This window comes from Anastrepha obliqua, chromosome 4 (assembly GCF_027943255.1).
Source record: "Anastrepha obliqua isolate idAnaObli1 chromosome 4, idAnaObli1_1.0, whole genome shotgun sequence".
NCBI lineage: Eukaryota > Metazoa > Arthropoda > Insecta > Diptera > Tephritidae > Anastrepha > Anastrepha obliqua.
The window spans coordinates 82,982,438-82,992,335 of NC_072895.1; the positions used below are offsets into that span (position 1 = coordinate 82,982,438).

The following is a 9,898-nucleotide window of genomic DNA, read 5'->3' on the forward strand; positions in this document are numbered from 1 at the left end:
CTAAAAGTTATTTAGTTCGTCGCTACGTTTATATGTAATTCGTTTATATTTATACCGATTCACTTAAACTGACTTTCAGTATCTAAACCAAAAAACTGTTCAATAAATAATCAGAAATGTCCTACAATGCAAATTTCAAAAAAAAAAAAAATCCATTTTCGTCTACATGTATTCATATAAAAATTTATGGCTCTTCCCACCAAAGCTAAATGTATTAGTATATTTTTTCTTGTATTTATTCAAAGCCGAAATCCCGGCGGTACTGCAATACCGGGTCAACCCGTGGCAGAGAAGGAGCAAGCCCCTAAAACACTCCGCCCATTTCCAAAAATCAGTTTAACATTTGTTGTCTTCCGATGGAGGATCTATCAGATGTTAAGCTGATAACCACACTACCTAGTCAATACATTTTAAATAATAAACCTAATAAAACTTTTGAGAATTACACGCTCACAAAAATTATTTATATCAACATATAATATAACGCTTCGTAACTAAATAACTTTTAGGCCAGCGACGACAGCATGGCGCGGTAGCCGAGCGACTAGCAATGTGAGCTTCCGATCCAAAATCCTTGGTTCAAATCACAAGAAAAAATAAAAGTTATTTTTATTTAGTTCGTCGCTACTTTTATATCAACATATAATATAACGCTTCGTAGCCAAGTTGGTCGCTTTTTTCGTTTCACTTTTCCTCAAATCACTCCCAACGATTCTAAAGAAGTTTTCACTTCAAAAAAAATTTTATGGTGTCTATAATAGTTCTCGAGATATTGCGATTTTAGTGGAAGCGCGCACCGTGAAGTTCGCGGTTACGCAGCGCGGGAGTAGAAAAACGCGCACAGACCTGCAGCAGTCTGCTCCAGTCACTTCATACAGGAACACATAACGCAGCGCGAACCGTGCGTGCGCGCTTCCACTAAAATCGCAATATCTCGAGAACTATTATAGACACCATAAAATTTTTTTTTTCAAAATAAAGGTTAAATAATAAGGAATCGTTACGTGTATAACAGAAAATCTAAAAAACTGGCCAAATCAACTAAAAATTGATTCAAAAAATTTTTTTGACTTTTTTTTGGTCAAAATTTCGAAATTTTTTTTTTAACATAATACTAATTTAAACTACTTATTTGTTTCTATATTGTCTGTAAGTTGCATTGAAATCCATCCAACGGTTCAAGAAATATTGATTTTTGAAAAAAACACGGTCCCGATTTTCAACATGGCGTAGATGACTCAATTTTGAAAATTTTTCAAAATCCTTTTAGGCTCGAATGTATCTTACCTAGAACTAATATTTCCCAAAGTTTCAAAGAAATCGAAAGACCACTTGCAAATCTCATATTTTCTGACGGAGTCTTACCCTAAACCGAGAAATTTATATTTAAAAAATGTGTTATCATAATAATAACAAAAGAAGTTTTAATTAAAAAGTGAAATTAGGTGTATTTTTGTGACGTTAATTAATGTACAGCCAGTTTAGTTTGAAGTGACACAATTGTGCGTGTTAGGAATTGTTTAACGAAATATTTTTTTTTTCTATCAGAGCAATTGACTGAAGACGAAATATTGGGTGCACTATTAGACTCGGATTTGGAGGACTTTAGTAGCGATGATGATCTTCGAGATGCTACTTGGGAGTTACCTGGCGCGCACAGGGAATCTGCAAATGATGAAAGTGATGACAGTGACGAAGGGAATGGCGAAGGTACTGAGGAACCACCAAATGAAAACAGCAATCGCCGCGAAATTTGGAGGAAAAGACCATTTCAAATAAATCTGGAAGAGAATGCTTCCATTTCTGTGGAAGTTAACATAGATGTGGAGTCCCCTAAATACTATTTTTATAAATATTTTAATGACGACTTTTTCAAACGCGTTGCGGAATACACAAACAGATACCATATGTTTTCGAAAGGAAAACCACTGGGGACTACAATTGATGAAATAAAGAATTTCTTTGGCATAAATATTGCGATGGGCTGCATACGTTATCCAAGATTGCGCATGTACTGGGAGACCAAAACGAGGCTTCCAATTGTTGCTGATACAATGTCACGTGATCGCTTTTTTCTTTTGCGAATGTGCCTCCATGTTATGGACGAAAATGAAGTGACAGAAGCAGGGGAACAATCAAATGTTTTTTGGAGGATTAATCCATTAATTGAAGCTGTAAGATCGGAGCATTCCTAGAAAGCCAAGAGATAATTATTCCATAGATGAGCAAATGATTCCATTTACTGGTCGTTGCCCCGTGAGACAAAGCCTTCCTAACAAACCTAGAGGAGTGGGATTAAAGAACGAAGTATTAACGACATCTGAGGGGCTGGTACTCGATTTTGAAATCTACCAAGGAAAGACGACCCCACTTTCCAATGCGAATTTAGGCGTAGGTCCAGCCTTCGTTTTACGCTTGGTTGAAACACTTCCAGAAAGTTCAAACGTGTTTTTTGACCGGTACTTTACGACAATACCACTCCTTCAGGCTTTACTAAACCGTGGTATTTATGCTACAGGCGCTATAATGAGGAACAGAATAAAAAACATCCACATTACCAATGAAAGGCAAATGGAAAGGGGTGATTTGGAAGAATTTTGTCATGGTGAGGATAATATTGTCGTGGTCCAGTGAAAGGATTCCAAAGCGGTAATCTTGGCATCATCAGCTTATGGTTGCGGGCCCGTTTTCAATGTAAAGCGCTGGGAAAAAAAGGAAAAGAGGTATGCTGAAGTATCGGCTCCAAGGATAGTGCGAGAATACAGCAAGTCTATGGGAGGGGTAGATATATATGATCAATTAATGGAGGCATACCGTTCGTTTTTCAAAACTCGTAAGTGGACGTTGAAAGTTTTCATTCATTTTATTGATCTTGCATGCTGCAACTCTTGGCTACAGTACAGAGAACCTTGCAAAATAAATTCGAAATCTCGAGCAGATTCTCATGACTTACTAAGTTTTAGATTAGCATTAGCTGAGCAACTGATAGCTGTTGCGAAAAGGGCACGTGAAGAGTATATCTCCGATACCGAAGAAGAAGAAACTCCAAGTGTATCTAAAAAATATCGACCATCTGAACAGCCATGCATTGATAAGACGCGTGATAGGTACAATCATATACCAGAGGAGCATGATTTGTCATCAGCAAAATGTTGCAGGCGTGTTGGTTGTAAGTCCCGCACACGTTTATTTTGTACCAAATGTAAAGTTTATTTGTGTTTAAATCAAAGACAAAATTGTTTTGCGAAATATCATACAGAAAAATAATAAAAGTGCCTAATAAAAATAAAATAAATTAACATTTCTAGCAACGTGCATTTGTATTTATTTATAGATTTTTATTTGTATTCAGGCCGAAACGCAACAATTGTGCGTATCTTGGAAATAAAGGGTACATAGAAGATTCGGCGAAATAAAATTTTTAGCTATTTTCTACACTGACCAAAGTGATAGGGACCAAAAATGCATACCAATTGTTTGGCTAGATTTGCCATGGGTCGGAAAGGGCTAAAGAATCATCAAACATTGTTGTTCTGCGTGTGTACAATGAATGTGCTAGAGTTGCTTTCAGTGGAATCAAGCAGATAATGACTGCTGCGTTCAAACATCGCTTTCGGGTGCGTGTAAATTGCCGATCGTGTCTGTGTGAATACTTCGATTACAGTCGGCATCGCGAGGCTATGGGCTGCCTAGCACTGATTCAAATGATAAGAAGTATAATTTTGTGATCTATTTTAACTTGTTTCCTTGCGCTGAATCCTATATATGGAATATCTTATTTATTTATAATAGTTTATATAACAAAAAAAATTTTGTTTAATAAATAAAATAATAAAATACATAAATAAATAAAAATATAAATTAAATAAAAAATTGTGTTATTTAAAAACAAAACAGCACTGGGCCCGAAGCCTTCAGCACTGGTATAGAATTTTAAATGAGACACAAAGCTATTGCCGGTAAAGTATCTAGTTTGGGCAGAATTTATTCGAACGATGAATAAAAGATGAATAAATTCTTTTTTCTTTGTCATTCCTAAATAAATAAGCAAACAATTTTAAATATTTTTATATTAATTTTATTTAATTTATTACTTTTGCCCATAACCGATTTTTTATTCATATTGCAAATATTCATAAGTAATTTTTTTTATTATTGCCCTTCTAAGTTTAAGCAATTATTTATCACAGAAAAATACATATAATAGTTATTAATAATTTAACCGAATAATTTAACTGATGCTGAAAAAACATAGTCCAATTATTAATCATTACTATAAATAAGCATTATTAAACCGTTCCGTAAAAATTATTATTATTTTCGTAAATGATTATATTTTCTGCATGGAAGACTCTTAACAAAATTACAGCTGTTGAATTCAAACATAGCTGATGTATGTATAATATACGAGTATGTGTATATGAGTATGTACTTGTTTTTATAGCTGAACACATACACGCATACGCGCAGAGCGATGGTGTGATTTTCCACTTTTATAATAATATTCTCATTTTTTTTTTTTTTTGTTTTTTCTCATATCTATGTCAACGTGTCTGGCTGCGTATCACTTTGCCTTTGAGTAAATCTCCGCTGCTTGCACATTGCAATCGCTGCAAATTTCAATACATTTTCACTACGTTTTATTGAGGGTTTCTACTCTTCTCGCTTCAAGGGTGGTAACATTTGCTTCAATGGGTAAATCCGTATTATTTTCACTTGCGCAACATTTATTTTATAATAATATGAATTTACAAAAATAAAAGGTAGAAATGAAAATTTACACTTTTTGAATTTTCTCACGTGACACGCTGCTATCGGTGTCTATAAAAGGAGATTTAAAAAATGGGAAAAATATCTGCGAGTTTGTTTTACATAATTTTTAATAAGCAGGTGTTCTTTAATTGCACTGCGTTCACATCAAACGCATTTTTTCTACCACTGTTGGGCCCTGCATAGTAAAGGCAATTGAAGTACCCAGCCTTCAGCTATTTTTGAAAGTTTTATCCTGTTTTCGCGGATATTCTTTGAAAGTGAATATGGCTACTGCCCACAATCTGAGAATGGGCACAAGACTGAAAATTGACAGTTCAGTTTAGTATCAACGTGAGGCGGCACACGCTCGACTTTAAATCTTGTATTCTTGTTTTCTAATTTTTTTTCTAAATCAACTCTAAAAATTAATCTAGCAGCATTATATTATTTCTGAATCAATCAAATGTACTGGTTAGGGTTGTTTATTGAGACAGATTTCCTTGTTATTGCGGTTGTCTTATAGATGGCCCTACTTCCGGATCGAAATAACGGTTTAAAATGGGATATGTTTGGCTATTTTCAACATCTGGGTTTTGCAGGCGACGTCTGCTTCTTGGCACACAAAATACTGGAATTTAACGGGATGGTTGAGTCCCTAGAGAAAAGTGCAATCACTACAGGCTTAAAAATTAACCGCGGCAAACCCAAAATTTTAAGTTTATCTATCAACTGTAAATATTTCGGGTACTACATTGGAATGAGTTAAGCAATTTACATAACTTGGCAGCGAGATTGCAGCTTCTGATGGTACGGTTGAAGATGTCAGATCTCGAATTAACCACGCAAGGGCCGCCTTCGGTATGTTCCCTTCCTCAACGCTCACACAAAACTGAATTTTCTCGAATCCAACGTGGTGGCGGTCTTGCACATGGAAAGTGACCAAATCCATCACTTCGAAGGTGTTCTTGAATCGCTGCCTGCGGATCTTTTTCCTTATTTTTGGCCTAACGCAGTAGCCTATTCTGATTTACTAAAAAAAGTGCAAACGCAGTCGAAATGCTCATGAAACCCCAAAAATGAAGGTGGATTAGTCATACAATGTAAAGACAAAAAATGCATTACCCGAAAGGCGTTGGAATATAATCCTCTTGTGAATGCTGGTCACAAGCCTGGTACGCTAAGAGGAAGTGGGGGGCGAGTAATCGAAAGGGAGACTAGAAGCATAGGGAACAGCTGAAGCGAATTAAAGTATATTGCCAAGAATGGCACAAGATGACGCCTAGGATGGTTGATGTCCTATCTCCTACGAGGGATTGAGGGGCGAAAGAAAGAAATAAATAATACCCATTCTTGACAAGACAAAAAAGTGTTGGTATTTCGTCTACAAAAAACCTTTTGGCATTTGAAAACTAGACGTGCTCAAAACGTGTTCAAGAATTTTTCGCAGTCGGATAAACGACTGAGAAGCATGTAAACTGCAAACAACCAAACAGACTTGAATTTATTTACAAGTACAGGATGTTTTTTTAGCTGAATGAGAACTGTCGATATCGATAACTATGGTTTGACTGCTGAGAAGAGCAGACTGGGCTGACATATCTGTTTAGTAAGGTTTAGCAAGAAGAGGAAGAAGAATGTTTGGCAAGTCATCATGAATCGTTTAACCCCAGAAAAGCACTTTCAAATTGTGGAAATTTACTTTGAAGTAAATAAATCTGTTTGCGAAGTACATATAGCGAAGTGTTGAAGAAGACGCCGAAATGTCGATTCGTTGTAGTTCTCAACTTGTTGAACTTTGTCCTTCGACTACGTGAAACATTTTAAGTAATGAGCTTGGCTTACGTGCTTATTAAATAAAGTTCATTCATAAATTGGAGCCAAATGACTTCATTTGTGTAACATTTTGGCTGATTGGGCTCACTTAGATTTGATATTCAGATTTATTGGAAAAAGGTTTCAAAATTTGGACTGATCGAATTGATCATGTAGCTCGCAGCCGCGGCGGACATATGCCGGATACCATATTTAGCAAATAATTGTCATGGAATTACTTACCAGATTAAAAAACATTCATTCCAGCAATATTTTTGTTATTTTCTGTGTTATAATTTTACGTTTTCAAGCTCTTAGAAAATACCTTTATAATATATGCTTTGTTAAAAATTTTAGATCTCTAGCTTCGTAAAAAGTAAATAATACATAGAGTACCTGTAGTGTGCCCAATGGCCGGCACTTCGACCTGAAAGATATTTTGTGTTCACTAGAAATTAAGGTTGATTTCGAAACTCTGAGCAGTCATACCCAAACATACGCAAATTTAATATAAATTTGCCTATAGAAAAACTATAATAATTCTGTATAATTTTAAGTACTGTCAACTTTTTAAATACTCGAAGCATTTTTATGTATGCAGTTTTTAATTTTATTTCATGTAATTTTTTTTAAACAGGTTCCCATTTAACCACCTTTTCTACTTGTATTTCATGTACAAACTGGTGGTAGTTGCAAATAAGAAATAAATTAATACGAGTATTAGTTACATATAATTTTACTCCAGAAAAAGTGCTTAAATCGTGATAAACCCGATTTATGTTATTTGCAATTTTATGCTTAAACTCCCTCAATTATATTGCAATACTTTCAAATTACTGTTTTTTCCATTGAGATCTTTTAATAAAATATATTATATATAACTGTATATAAGTATATTTCTGTTCAATAAATAGAATTGATGCATCCTTTAATATTTTTTTCACAAAGGCGACCATAAGCTTTTTCGTGCATTCCAAAAAACCATATTTTTTCTCTCTTGAAAAAAAGAAATAATAAAATAAATATCTCTAGTTTATGAATGCTCGCTGTTTCGGTAATTCATTCATTATGTCCCACAGAGTTCTAATTTAATGGGCTCGTTATTCCTTAAAAACCAGATGTAAATTATATTTCTAATACACTGCATTGGCGCTGGCAGTGGCACTGGCACTAATTTCTACAGCTGTCGATTTTACTCTATTATGCAGACATTCACGCTATGCAAGTGCTATCTGTGTGAATGTAATTGTAATTAATGTAATTGTGAAGAGAAAACTTTCTCACAGTGGAAAAGGAGGCATGTGAGCATATGTGGAATATACTATATGTAATCGTATGTATGTGCATATGTGTTAGTGCATGCTTGTTGATTAATGACAAATTGGAGCTAGACGTCGAAATTAAAATATGGTGATTTGTTTGTGTTTTCACATAAGTTGCATTTTTTGCTACCGAGTGATAAACGAAGAAAGAGTAGAGTAGGGAGAGTTGCATATAAAGCAACAATAAAAATCCACTACTACGCTATTTTATACAAAGTACATGTGGGACAAAAAATTTAAAACTCCTACTACTAAGCGGAAAAATATTATAATTGTAAAAATTATTTGTTCTTATGTTTGGTATTTTTTAAAGTATTTAAGATGATCACATATTAAAAAATTAATAACTAATAATAAATAAATTGAGCGGAGACCTCTCTTGGGCTGACAAAAGATAACTAAAATAAGGGTCAAAACACTGAAAAAAGAGTCAATTAAATTTTATTATAGACTCTTAAAGAAAATATTAATGGTAAATATAGTTTTAAGCTAGTGGTTTCAAGAAATTTAAATCAAATTGAAATACAATTGGGATAACTACAATACGCGGTAGAAAACAAATTTTTCATTTAGGGAGGCGCTCCAATATTCATTATTCAATATTCAGCACAGCTTTTCCTCTTTCATAACTGCTATACCGCGTTATTAGTTTTTTTTTTTTGTTTTGTCACAATTTGGCGCACAGTTGCGTGCAACTAAAAATTATTTCCTAATAATTCGTGTGTATAAGTATTGTTTCTATTTGCTACGGTTACCACTGTAATCGAATGGGTTTAGGCTTAACTATTATTCGGTTAAACGGAGAGGAAAAAAAATTGATAGTAAAACAATTTTCCAGTAGCGATCGCCTATCGCACAATGTGATATTTCAACTAAAAAAATGTCCTGAATTGTTTTAATTTTGCAGATATAATTTAATATAAAAATAGCCCACTGTTATGAAAATAAACATTTAATAAAAAAATTAATAAAAAAATTAAAAAAAAAAATTAAAAATAATAAAAAAATAAAATTAAAAAAGAAATTTTTAAAAACAAAATTAAAAAAAAAGTACTTTTTGTAAAATTGTTCGTTATGAAAATGTTTCGTGCAATTCAATTTGCTTCTTGTGAATTTAAATTTTTTCCCACGCGTTTTTTTAGAGCAGCGACTTAATTAGTGGCCCAATACTTACAAACCACTTGACAACATTCTTTGAGAAGCGATGTCGTTTCTTCTTAATAACCTCGTCCAAGCATAAAGAATTTGTTGTTGTGAAAAAAAGATTAATTCAGCTTTATTTAACTTTAAAGTTGGGTTTCCCTGAAAATGTGAGCTTCTTGTCATGCTTTGCTCCTAAACTAAATAAATTGTCTGGAAAAAGCAGATTACCACGACTCGCCCGATGGCGCTCCCACGGCAGTCGGTTCTACGTTACTGGAATGACCCTATTCGTCCAATGACTGCCACTTCATGCATGGGCAATTTTTTAGATGCTACAACAACAACAACCCATCCAGTGACTCTGAAAATGTTTCTGAAAGTGATTAGCTTTTTTACTTCTATAATTTTTTTGACATAATAGTACAAAAATAACAACTTTCCTTATCTCGTGACGCGTTTTATTATGTGTTCACTTAAAAAAAAATTATTCCGCCCATCTACACTATCAAGATATCACTGCCTAGTTAATTGATTCTACGTAAGCTGGAATTGCTTAGACTTTCTTCTCATTTAGAATATTTTTATATTAAACTGATATTTCTTAGATACAAAATTATTTTTCCGAAATGTTTTAAAAAAGCCAAATTTTATGACTTTAATTTATTAAAAATTTTGTGCACCTACAATGCTGTATTATTACACTACATATCGGCTGACAATGGAAAAGCACTGATTGATTTACTGCCATGAAAAATCTGCTCACACAACAATTTGGGAATTTCTTCTTAAAAAACCAAGTGAATTCAAAAAGAAAAAAAAACCAATATAAAAAAATTAAAAAAAAATAAAATACTTACAATAAAATATTT

The 9,898-nt window shown here is 33.7% G+C and overlaps 1 pseudogene; it reads right to left on the reverse strand.

The window, feature by feature from the left end:
* Positions 1–235: 235 nt before the first annotated feature.
* Positions 236–419, reverse strand: LOC129246568 (U2 spliceosomal RNA; annotated as a pseudogene).
* Between the last annotated feature and the right edge of the window lie 9,479 nt (positions 420–9,898).